The sequence below is a fragment of the Artemia sp. Qi Xiang Cuo genome, chromosome 2 (genome assembly GCF_049724085.1).
Source record: "Artemia sp. Qi Xiang Cuo chromosome 2, ASM4972408v1, whole genome shotgun sequence".
NCBI classification, from domain to species: domain Eukaryota; kingdom Metazoa; phylum Arthropoda; class Branchiopoda; order Anostraca; family Artemiidae; genus Artemia; species Artemia sp. Qi Xiang Cuo.
Genome location: NC_142795.1, coordinates 39,187,442 through 39,200,467, shown reverse-complemented (window position 1 = coordinate 39,200,467; position 13,026 = coordinate 39,187,442). Strand labels below are relative to the sequence as shown.

The following is a 13,026-nucleotide window of genomic DNA, read 5'->3' as shown; positions in this document are numbered from 1 at the left end:
GGACCAAAGATCTTCCAAAGCAGTTTTTTTAAAATCCTTGCCAGAGCACCAATCATATATTGAAGAGGATGCAAAATCTGTCGCAGCTGATACAATACATTTCTTAGCCAGAAGTAGTGCAGAGCGAAACAGCTTAGCAACCCAACTGCCAAGACCATAGCCAGACATTGATGAACAACCTTTTGAATAGTCCATTCCATTACCCAGTTGTCTTGGGCCAAGAGTATTAACATAGCAGTCAATATCAGGACAAATGAATACCACTTTTCTATTAGACATCTTCTTTGTTTTGAACACCGACAACGATGGGTCGAAAATGGCATGTAACCACAGCCAAACCTTTTGGTATTGCTAGGGGATCACCTAATTCAGTTCTTAGTGTTAACTGGCAGAGTTCCAAATAGGAAGTCTTTACGAGGATATACTGAATGTACTTTATATTGTAGTGATGAATATGATCTTAATTGGTTTTTCGTTCAAGAATTCGTAGGAGGGGGACATTGCTATTGCCAACTCTGGATGTTTCAACAAATGAAGCATAGAGAAATATACAAGTGTCCGAGGTGAAACCAGGTCGATAATCAGCAAAAATAACTGGATCCATCCCGCTAACAGTTGCAGCATTTTTACCACTGATCATATTCTGTTTAAAGCCAAGAACATCTCTCAGATTATCATTGAGATGAATCTTTTCAGTTTGAACAGGTGAGGTAATGTAAAACCTATCGTGTTCTATTGAATAATTAAAATGGAATGAACCGTTTCTACGATATGAGATTTTTCTATTGATTTTTGCACACAAATCCGTAATAGTACCATATTCTTTATGTTTCAATGTGTCATAAGTATATTCACTAGATTTAAGTGCTTCAACCCATTCATACTCGGCAAAGAGTGACAAATCGAATGGTATAACTTTTATCTCATACACAAGATCCTTTCACAGAGTATCGTATGTATTTTTGAGAATACAGTCTACAGGAGCCACTTCATATGCACCATCGAATTTGATAGTGGGGAAGAGTATCGTCCAAAAATCACTTTTTCTTATTCAAATCATTGTAGAGAGGATCGGAGACATTGGACATGAATGTCACATAGATATCATTGGGCATTGTTAATGTCTTCAACTGCAACCCAAGAATCAAAGTCAGAGTTGTATCCTAGCGAACGAACAAGCAACTGTCTTTTGCCCCTGCGAGTACGGCTCTTTAATATCTTTTCAATTTGATAAATTTCACTACTGTTTCTAACTTTTTGTAGTTCATATTCATAAGAACCGCCGAGGATCTAATCATCTTTAGTGTCTCGCAGCCGATATGCCGTGGGTGTAGTATCTAGGATTTTTGACACTTTTTGTACAACAATTGCAATAATAACAGAACATTATTTTTCATTTATTGACAAAAAAACAACTTAAAATACAGCACGAATAGCAATAGCAATAGTTTTCATATATTGACAACACTTTTTTACAACAATAGCAACAACAACAACAACATTTTTCATTTATTGTCAAAAAACAACTTAAAATACAGCACAGTTAAACAAATTTCTAGACTAAGAAAATATGAGAAGCGTGACAATTTACAACATTTAAATGATGAGAATCCCCCTCCCCCAAGGGCTCCCCCAACCCTCAAGGGACTCAAGGCCGGGCCAGGGCCAAAGGCCAGCCACGGGACCCCCGCCCCGGGGCCGGAAAGTGCGGGGGGCGGAAAGCGGAAAAACAAACTCTGTATACAATAGCAGCTGCTGCAGCAGTTAAATGGCAATCGAAAGAAGAAATTGTTGTTGTCCCATCCACCCACGGAGTACTTTTTTTTTAATTTAAGTTAGCTTATCTAGACCGAGTTGGTTTCGATAGTCTACACATTCAACTCGATCTGAAATTCAATAGTGATCGTTTTGGAGTACTCTTACACTATTCTTTAGCACATAGACCTTGTTGGATATACATGACATGGCATTTTCTTCCACTCTAACAGCATAGTTCTATACTGTAGAGAGCGAATTGCTAGCACTTTTGCTTTTGGCACTAGACAACCGTCTACACAGTTTCTGTAGACACCCATGTCAAAATTATTTTTTATAAAGTGTGTAGGCACCCCTTTGCATGCCTGCTTTACATCCATGCCTTGTGTTTCAACACAGTAAACTTTGGGACCGGAGAACACCCCATTGGTTATTAAATCACTCACCGTCTCCGACTTTAACATTAATAGTTGATTGGGGGCCTGGCGTTTCACCAACTCGGATAGATGCTCTCATTCCAATTAGTGAAATCCATCCGTGGACCAATATGCACCCCATTTTCCAAATTATTCATTAAATCCCCGGTTTTAACTTTTAACAACAGAGAATCTGTGTCCCCATAGTAAAGTTGAACCTCGCCCTCCCTTGGCCATTGTACCTTGAACACATTGAAAAGAACGACAACATGAGTTTCTTGGAAATTTACAGTACTGAACTACCCCCCGCAACATTCTTATTCAGAACAACATTTCTCTTTTTCCTGTGTAACAGAACCATATTCGGGTCTATGCTCGTGAATGTTGTAAAGTTGGGGTCGGCGATAATTCTTGTACATTTTTAGGGGCATGTTACGACGTCACAATCTGATCTGTTTCGTATACTTTCACACATTTTTCCTAAAGCTGAATTTAAAATAAGCTTGTACAATTCTTTTTCGACTTTACTTTTTGCCTGTGAGCGTTTACTGGCAAATGTGTAAATAAACGTCTTCAAGTAGGGTTTCTGATCAAATTGCAGGGCCCTGTGTATTTTTGTGACCCTGAAACCATTGCTCACCATCCATCGCAATAGGATGTGGAAAACCACAACATTCTGTTTCGGGTCCAGATCTGCAATTAGTTTCTGCTTGGAGGGGTTCCAATGCATGCCCATATCCTCGACCGAAGACCGATTGTATGGGCTCAAAGACTCCTTGGTCACAGGTCTATTCACATACGGAAAAACAAAATCTGTTACAGGGTCGTGAAACTCCAATGGTATGTGTCCATCAATTTCAAAGAACCATCCTTGTGGACCACTTTCCTCGACAGTGTGAATGTCAGGGATGTCACGAGGATTATCAAGCATTTTTGTAATTGCCACATGGTAAACTGTAGTGAGAAATCGCCGAGGGGTACAATGAGTTCATGTCAAGAAAACGGCATTGGACTTTACACCATCAGCAGAGTTCTGGCCAGTTGGATTCGTTGTTAGGATGCGATCCCCATGAAAAACATACCCCCCCTAATTTATCTTTCTACAAACAAGTGTTGATCCGCATCGGTGACCAAATCTATTTACTCCCTAATATTTTTTAGAATTAAGTCCATGACGAGGTCCGGTGTTGAAAAATAATAACCAATGTCTAGCCCGAATTCCGAATAAATTTGATCTGTGTTTTTGCAAACAATGTCTAATAGAGTTAACAAATCACTGGCCTAGTATAATCTAGAATAATACAAACCATTTTTAAAGTCAATGTCAGCCCATTTTTTCTTAGAAAATTGACGATTTTTATCAGTGCAGTTACTATTGATAAGTAAATTAAAGAGTGCATCGACAGGAGGGAGTTTCTCCTAACTTAACAGCGCGCCAGAGCAGTAATAGTCATATGCATATATGCATTTACAAGTCAGTAAGTCATACATTTACTGTCAGGAAAGCGATGTTTATGCAGAGGGAAACTATCAAAACTGTCACTTTTCTGCACTTGAATTAGTTGGCTGAGAGCCTTGGGGAAAACCTATAAGAATCTAAAAAACGGATTTTATTCCAGCACGTATGCTCATTATCCACTACCTGCCATTTCAACTCTAAAAGCAAGAGCTTCTCAGCATCTTTTAGGATAATAGTGTAGGTAAACGCGTTATTTACCCATGGAATATCTACTCCCCTTTCCTCTCTTTGCATACGTGCCAAAGCCGGTAAAATAAATTTCAAATCATAATTTGAACTGTGAATGAAAACCAGTATAAAAAACTGTTGGCTTACATTCAAATTGCACGATTGGTGTGCCACACCACGAAAATTACTACCCCCTGACGATATTTCTTGTCACAAGTGATCATGTTCCCTGACTGTCTCCTTCCCAGCCCCCTCAGTTTTTTTCATCCTAGTCCCTTTCCCCTTAGCCGCCTCTTCAAAGTCTCCCTTACAAACCCAACATATTTTCTTATTTTTAATGGCCAGGCGATCCTCTGCTGACAATATCATTGGATAGTGAGTATTTCTCAAACGGGAAATAGCCCCATTTGCAGTGACAATTAATTTAGTTAATGCTTTGATCATGCAATCATTCTCATCCAACGTTTCGATTATTTCTAGCAATTGCATAGTGTTAGTGCTGTCTCGTTGTGCATGAGCATATGAAACTGCGATGGCTTTGTGTTCTTTGATACGATTTGTAGACTGTGGGTCATTCACATCCACCAGCTTAGCCTCACAATCCAAACTTATTTTATTGCTTTGCATTAGCGTATTCTGAAAATTTTTAAAACGTAAAATTGCAATGTCACCCGAAAATGTTTCAATCGATTGATAGCCGTGTTTTTTACAACGTTTCATGTGATTTTGTAACTTAAAATCACTAAGAAATCTAGACTGGCATGTTGGACAATAGTGACGCACATTCTGTTTTTTACCCTCCCCCTGAACTCTACTAATATCCGTAATAGGATTGAGATGGCCAATTGAATTGGGTTCACTAGGTGGTGTGTACAACAATCAAACCCAGTGTTTCACCGATTCAATCGCCGGGGCCCTTACTGGGAATATTACCTCTTTTTTATTAGAACACATACCAGCTTGAAACTCCGTTTCGTATTGTAGCACTGTAACACCGATATTTAAATGGGCGTTGGCCCGTTCGAAATATCTATTGCCCTGAGTGTTACAGGAAATTTATCAGCTAAACAAGAGAAATCTATTGGAGGAAAATCAGACTCCTTCTTCCCATGCAGGGCCCAGTAGTCCAAATTTTTCATTGTAGCATCATTTCGTAGGTATTCAAAAGCTAATATGAGGAAAGCGTACATCAAAATATTTTTGGCCTGTTTCGAAACAGATTCGTTGAACGCCCTGACAACCTTCTAAATCGGGATTTTATTTTAAAACTATAGCCCTCTCCCCATGTCCCCCTCTTAAAATAAAATCTTTTTTTAATTTACATATATTTACACTTAAATTTTCCATAAATAAAACTATGGACCCACTACCATACTCATTATAATTTTCGAGATGAGTGATAATATTGTCTATCCATTGCATAAAGGGAGTCTCGTAATTTTCCAAATGAAGATAGACCACCAACATCTCGGTGTTTACATAATGATCATACACCTCCCCATGACTCTCATTTAGATAAAATATTTTTAAAACAATTGAGGCTTTGATACTGTCGCGACCCCTCCCCCCCCCCGACACACACACTTGAATTCGGTTTTTTTAAAAGTGCACGAATTTTTTCTAAATATTCATGAATAATATAAATGGGGTCGGTTATAAAATTCCCCCCCATAAGTATATTAAATGGATCACCAAATTTTGCAGTAAAAACGTCTATTGTGTTCAATATCGAATTTGTTTGTTGAAATTCCTGTAGCGACGAGAATTTTATATCATTACCCCCTTCCCCATGTATATCATCATTAGCTAAACCCTCCCTCCCCTTGTATATCATCATCACCACCTAAGCCCCCTCTTCCGCTTTGTTCAACAATAGGGCTGGCCTGTGTACTAAAATCTCCCGGTTCACTTAGCATAGCCTTGAGTGTATCTGGGCTGTGAGAATCTGCCCAAGCAAAATTTTTTTGTTCTTCAATTATATTTGGTTGAACTGGGACGATGTCCATTAAATCAGTGGGGGGAGGGTTCTCATTTAACTCTCTGGAAAATTTATCTAAAATTTGCATTGTATTCGGGCTTAACCACGGTAAATCACCCTCTCAAGTATCTGCATTGCCACGTTCAACTATACTATTATCAACACTAAAATAATTATTCAATAAATTGTCTGCCCATTCCTTGTTATTGATAAAAGTGTTGGCTTATGTATCATCTAAATTCTCACTACCTTCATAGCATTCCCGTACCTGAATATTACGAAACTCCATTGACGCTTCAATGCAAACACATAGTTCGTGACCTGTTTCTTCAGATGGGGGAGAAGGTAGTGCGTGTGAATCTGATGTCACCTATAAAGGAACAGCCACTTAATTTCAAAGTGTATAAAACACCCTATTTTTTTTAAAGTCGAAAATTGGATTATTAGCGAACTATATTTTCTAATTGTTTAAAACGTATGCTTAAAAAAACATGCTTAGTAGTAGTAGTAGTAGTAGTAGTAGTAGTAGTAGTAGTAGTAGTAGTAGTAGCAGAAGCAGTAGCAATATCAGTATCTGTGTGCACATAGTGTCATTTGGTTAGTTCACTGTCCCCCTAACAACTCTATATATATCCTGAAAGTTTCACTTTAATACCCCCTATGTAATACTGTTATATCATATTTACAACCTAAATGAACATAGCAAGTTCTGATTTTGTCCAACATTCCCTGAAAGTTTCATCTTAATACACTTTATCTGTTTTGGAAAACCCAGAATTTACTTGCCCCCCCCCTCCACCACACCCTCTTTCCCACCCTAATAAAATATATTCTTAAAACTATGCAAATTGCATAACTTATGAGCTGTGTTAAATGGGGTGTAGATGTTATATCATCTCCACACACACAAACATAGTTGTTGTTTAATAATAATCAAGAAAACGGGGAGAAGCGAAAGTTTTTTGTATGTAAGAAAAAAGAACTAAAAAATAATAATCAAGAAAATGGGAAGAAGTGAAAGTTTTTTTTCTGTATGCTTAAACGGATAGCCTATGCCTTTCAGGCAATATCCTGTCATGGGACACAATTCATTCTGACAGAAAGTTGTTTTTATGATATCTTTAGAGGCAAGGTGAACCATTCGTTAATAAAACAGTTTTTACTTGAGAAACAACAGTATGTTTTGATAATATATGAAATTGTCATTTTGTTTCAGAATTATATCATGGTCCTTAAATTCAATGCGTGTGCATTATGTATTTTTTTTTCTTTTTTGCAAAACCTTCCCCAATTTCGCATCTCGCAATAGATTTTGGTACTTACTATTGGAAATTATGACCGGAATATATTGCCTTTTTTGGCAATCTAATCGGTAATCTAATTCACGAGAATTTAGCAGGCTGAATGCGTATACTTGTCAGGATTCGATAATTACAACCTGTTTAATGGATAGATTAAATAGCTCTGAAGTATTAGCGTCAAAAGGGATTGGGAGAAAAATCACTAGCGGAAATAACAATAAATTTAAAAACTCACATTATGTGTTCCTTGCATGCGAAGGACTGAAGGGGGCTCATTCTCGCCTTGTATGGAGGGCGCTGGTCTTGAAGCCCCCGGCTACGTTTGATAGAGGGTGGCCGGATCAGCAACGTCACAGCCATGTATAGGCGGGGTACACTGAGCAGTGATGTCATTACCTTGCACGGATTGGGCGGCGGCTTGTGCAGGCAAAGATGGTCTGGAAGGAGCTGAAGGTCTTGGCCATACTGGACAACTGATGCCCTCACAGGGGTTTTATCAGTGGTTCTCACCCTCTTTGATGGAGGGGTATATTGCTCAAAATTTTCCTTAAAAGATATTAAATTATAGTTTCTCATGTAGAGTAAAAAGTGTAGTGAAAAACCAAACAATCATGTTTCTAAAAAAACAGGGCCAATAAAAAAAAGGCTAAAACCCCCAATTAAGGGGGATAAATTGTCAAATTTAGATAGCTAGGTAGGGTATAGACCCATCATATAACCTTCGAAATGTTATAATCTCTAGAAATAATGAGAATTTAAATACAAGCAGAATTAATCGTAAACTGTTGGGTTTTTTTACCATAGTAAAAAGAATATATTTGTGTTCTCCAACGACTTTCAACAACTCTTAGTGGAAATATTTTGGTTTTCGGGGGATGGTGGTTTAATGAAAAAAGGTACCTAGATTAGGTTTTTAATATATGCTATGCTTTACCTACCACTCCCAATTTGCAAATATACAGCCCAAATTTGTTTCTAAACTACTATATATTCATCCTATTTTATTTAATTAGCAATAACCAACCTTGAATTTTTTCGTGTGTCGGATATAATACATATGTATCGTGTTTTCCTTCAGAAAAGCCTTTAGAACAGAATAATACAAAAAAAGAAGCCTTGTAGCTTCTTTAATGTTTGAAAAATCTTGCAGATATTATAGAAATTATGTTTCTAAGAACCAGGGCCAGTGAAAAAAAATGGAATTATGGGGTGGGGGGAGGGGGTAAATTGTCAAATTTAGATAGTTATGTAGGCTACAAACCCATCATATAGCCTTCAAAATGTTATAAGCTCAAGAAACATGGGGAGGGGTATTTAGATATAGACTTGTTAACACAGTTACAGCATATATGCTTTAAATTAGATGAAAAAAAAAGATTGTTAACGTACACACATCATGTAGGCCTAAAATTTGCGATCAGAGGTAAAAAAGCTAGCCAATTTACATTTAATATATGCTCTGCTTTACCCCACACCTCCATTGTGCCAATATATATACCCCGAATTTGTTTCTAAGCTTTTATTCATCCTTTTTCATTTTATTAACCAGACTTGACTTTTTAAGAAGTCTCCGTATAATGCACCAGTACCGAAACCTCTCAATTGATTATTTATAAAACAAACTTACGGCATATAATTGGTTAACAATATTGTCAAGATTTTCCATAGTGCTTATTGTTCAATAGCTTAAATTGAACTGTTACATTAAGCGAGATGTACAATGCACTTATACTAATGTTTCCAGAGAAACCATGTTTAGAAATAGTACTATATAACATGATTTCCATCATAGACTATTACGCAAATCTATACTGGAATTTTCTAGAAACATTGATTCCCGTTTGCATTCATTACACTTAGAAACACCTCTGATTGGTCTAGAAAGAGACACGTGATCTTGTGCCGTTAGTAGATCAATAACATTGTCATGCTCGTATTCAGTGAACCTATTTCTACACTCCCATCTTTTTTTCAAAGTCCATGATTGGCCTAGAAAGAGGATGTGATCTTGTATATCTCGGGATTGTAGGTCTCTGATTGGCCATGTTCCTGTGTATCTCGTATCAATATATGCATTTCTACTTCAAACCATGTGCCTCTTTTCCAAACAATCTTAATTCTTGAGCAACTATTTATTTTTTCTGTAGTATTGGATACCATCTGGCTTAAGAAGGCTCACATACGAGCCTCAAGGTGGCGAAGCCGTGTGGACGTGTGGTGCAGAGGTGACTAAGGCTGCTTTAAGATATTATTTTCTTTAAATCCCAGCATAGCAGAGGCCAATGATCCAATCCGTTAGATTGGGTCAACGGCCACTGATGTAGTAGACGGTAAATGTCATGATCAGCTGAAAGTAAGATTTAGACGACTGCATTAGCACTTTTATATCATAACAAATAAAACATCAAATATTTAAAACTGAACATGAAACGGTGGCTCAAATCTCTTTTTCTTCTTCATCTTTGTGTTGGGACTCGTTCTGATTCACATCGGAAAGTAGGTATTTTCGGGGGTCAGCTCCACACTTGCATGTGCTGTCACAAAAACCTTTTTCGGAGCATTTGCATTTCGTCTTGTCACAGTTGCAAAAAGTAAGCGATGCTAGCCCATGCGGCATCGCAGAATCTAGGTCTGGCTTTAGTTCATGATCTTCAATTCTCCAGCCCACATCAGTAGCCTGAGGGAGATCAATACAGGGCTTGTGGCTTTGGATCCAAATCAGTGACTGGAAAGTGCACCTTTTCAAAAGAAGCAGAAACGAGATATCAGTTTGTGGTAAACGCCACAAATCCTCCAATCTTGAGTACAAAAGTGCTCGAAGATCATTCAGACTATTGCAGTTAGTATACGGAATAATTTCTGTTCGTCTTAAGTTTCAATGTCGCTCCTTACTTTCAGTTAAAAAAATTTTTTTTTTATTTAATCATACATAAAGTTCGAAAACATATTCTTCTACCTTATAAAATCAAACAACGAAACCTGCAGTTAGAAGAGAAAGTAGAATTTCAATGGAACGAAGAAACGCGTTAGTTTATATTGGTTCATGAAGTAGAGAATTGGGTCAGTTTTAAGCAGGAATAGCGCATGTTTAGCCCTTTTTATTGTGGATGAGCCTTAAAGGCCCATTTACAATAAGTATTCATTAATACTAAAATTCATCCCGTTCTCAAACCCTAAATTAAGTGTTGCTAACAAAAACTCCAGCAGTTCCTACCAAAGTTTTAATTTTTTTTCTCTTTTTTGCCTTTTGTTCTTTACCTGAATAAGAAATTGGTCAATCGTTAAATAATATGGAATAATCATAATGAATCATTAAAATAAAATAAAATTCTGTTTAGTTAGACCTTAACTAAGTTCATTTCAACTCCTCAGCAGGGTTGCCACTCAGCTGGTTCTTTTGGTACCACTTTGGGTGGCAAAATAGTGTCAATTTTGTATAAAAAGTGTCATTTTCCAAAAATTTGCCGCTCGCGACGCTTCGCGTCGCTCGCGCTCATATCAACAACCTTTTTTAATTAAAAATATTGCCTATCCCGCTTGGCATCACCCCCCCCTCGTGGTTTCCCGCATCTTTAAATTCTCCAACATTGTCAGATCCAATGCCATCTATCAACTATAAAAATAAATTTTGATTTTACTTAGTCAGTGCTGATTTCCGGCTTTGCGCAGCACTTCCACTCTAGTCAACTTTTCAGCCCCCCTCCTAAAAACCCGCTAAAACACAAATGGTGCTTACTGTATAAAATGGGAACTCGTCCGACAGAGTACTTTCTTCTGTTTTTTTTCTGAGCAGTCTTTGTTCATACCGTGAGAAAGGAACGGAAAAAGAAAAGAGGAAAAACCCTCAGTTTTTTTTGGAGAAAACAGAACAAAAAGGGACAGCAATACTCGTCTAAATTGAGAGTTTTTCATCCAGTTTCTCCATAAAATGGACTATCTGGATTATTATAGTGCGTTCAGGTGCTTGAAACTTTTCTTTTCTCCGAAAATGCTGAAGAGAATGCCACAAACATAGATCGTAGCTATTGATGACCCTATGATGAACGCAACTAATAGTGGTTCAGACACTAACTGTTTCAAATAATTCATTCGGCAAAACTAGTCAAAAAACAATAAGACAGCTATATCATCTAATCTGTTTATCACAACCTGAATAGAATAAGTTTCACGAGAACTCTTGCTACTCCCGGTAAATTTTTCTTTACGATGTCTTCAGGGACTAGGGCATAGGAACAGTCAACTAGCATTTTAAGTATCAATATGAAAACACCTTTATAATAAAAAACGAGCATTTAGAGTATCAGCGTGAAAGCACATTTGTAATAAAAAATTAGTGGGAATGAAATAACTAAAATGAGGAAGTGCGTCCAAATTCAATTTATGTAATGATGTAAATTTAAGTAAGAAAAAAAGTGAAATTAGTTTGTGATTTTGCTAATAATTGCATAGGATTTAAGATAATGGAAGTTTTGGTATCAATTTTTTTTTTAGCATGATGGTTATGTATGAAAATTCATTTGTCCATTGCCAAGAATTCAAAGAAAAATATGAAAAATATGAACGGAAATGTTAGAGCGCATTTTTGCGTCACTGGCCCAGTCACTGAAGAGGTCACTAGATATTCTTGCGGGACACCAGTGAGCTCAGTGGATGTTTTTGCGTTGCTAAGTCGTGGTTTGATGTAACCAGTGATCTTTTAAGTCACAGTGCTTCAATAGCTATAGTAACCGAAATCGATGAAAACTAGCGTAAATTTAAGCAGTCAATTGCCCAGTGACTGGTTAACATAGTAAAAGCTACTAAAATATTGGTGCAAAAATGCACTCTTAGCTTTTCTTGCTCTTTTCTTCTTTGAGTTGTCGTCAACACTCAACTAATAAAACATAAAAATTGAATTCGGACCCACTCAAGAATTGCAAACCGCTTGACTGGCTTATCGTCTGTGAGCCTACAAATTGTTTCAACAACATAAAATAGTTGAACTAAACAACTGAAGGCTTCTCCAACAAATTGTGGTTAAATGTCTGTTTCTGTCCTCTTTATTGCCAAGTATTTCGTACCGAAGATCACTGGGCGATCTTCGCTTATCAGTGATAAGAATAAGAATATAAAAATTTCTCACACACAGATAGAGACAAACACGTTTACGTTTTTCACCGCACAGAAAGATTCTTGCATCGAATAATTGCCGCTCGCGGAGTTAAGATGAGAATCTTAAATGACAGAAAAAGGATATCGATGCATATCTACATTGACAGTTTTCCATCTGGTTATTTTTCTGAAAAAATTCTTTTTTTGTAAAATAGTGCTACTTAGCGAAAAAGTGCCACTTTTGCTAAAAAGTGTCCTAATAATGTCAGGTGTCCCAAAAAGTGCCATTTAAAAAAAAAAGTGTCAAAAGTGACACTAAAGTGTCACCGGTGGAAACCCTGCTCCTCAGTTCTGGTTCGATCCAGTTGTGGAAGCTATCTAAATCTCTGCTGTGAGCGGGTTTATTTTCAACTGATTCTTGGAATTAAATCTAAGTAACAACAATAGCAAGAGTAACAGCAAATCAAGACTCAGTATGCTTTTGAGTTGTCCTTAAGTGAGCAGACCAAATTTTTGCAATTTTGTAATATCCCAGTGTTTTGCAAGAAATGAACTTCAATTATCTAATCCATAAAATTTACACCCGAAGTCAACCGCCTTATACAAGTCAACCATCTATCGAGTGATTTCTGTTGTCTATATTGTCTTTTATTTCTCTACCATCAAACGTAAGAAAAAATTAAGCATAACCCATAGCAAACTAAGCATACTCTATTTAAATTCTCTCTTTCTTACTATCACTTCATCCCCGGAAGCTTTTTCTTTTTATGGGATGTTCAGCTTTTCTAAGCTTATGAA

At 37.1% G+C, this 13,026-nt stretch overlaps 1 protein-coding gene across 1 annotated transcript in view; it reads right to left on the bottom strand.

Annotated features, from left to right (window-relative positions):
* The window catches only part of LOC148955217 (uncharacterized), a 382,412-nt gene that overhangs the window by 330,124 nt on the left and 39,262 nt on the right, over positions 1–13,026 (bottom strand). The window lies entirely within an intron of this gene.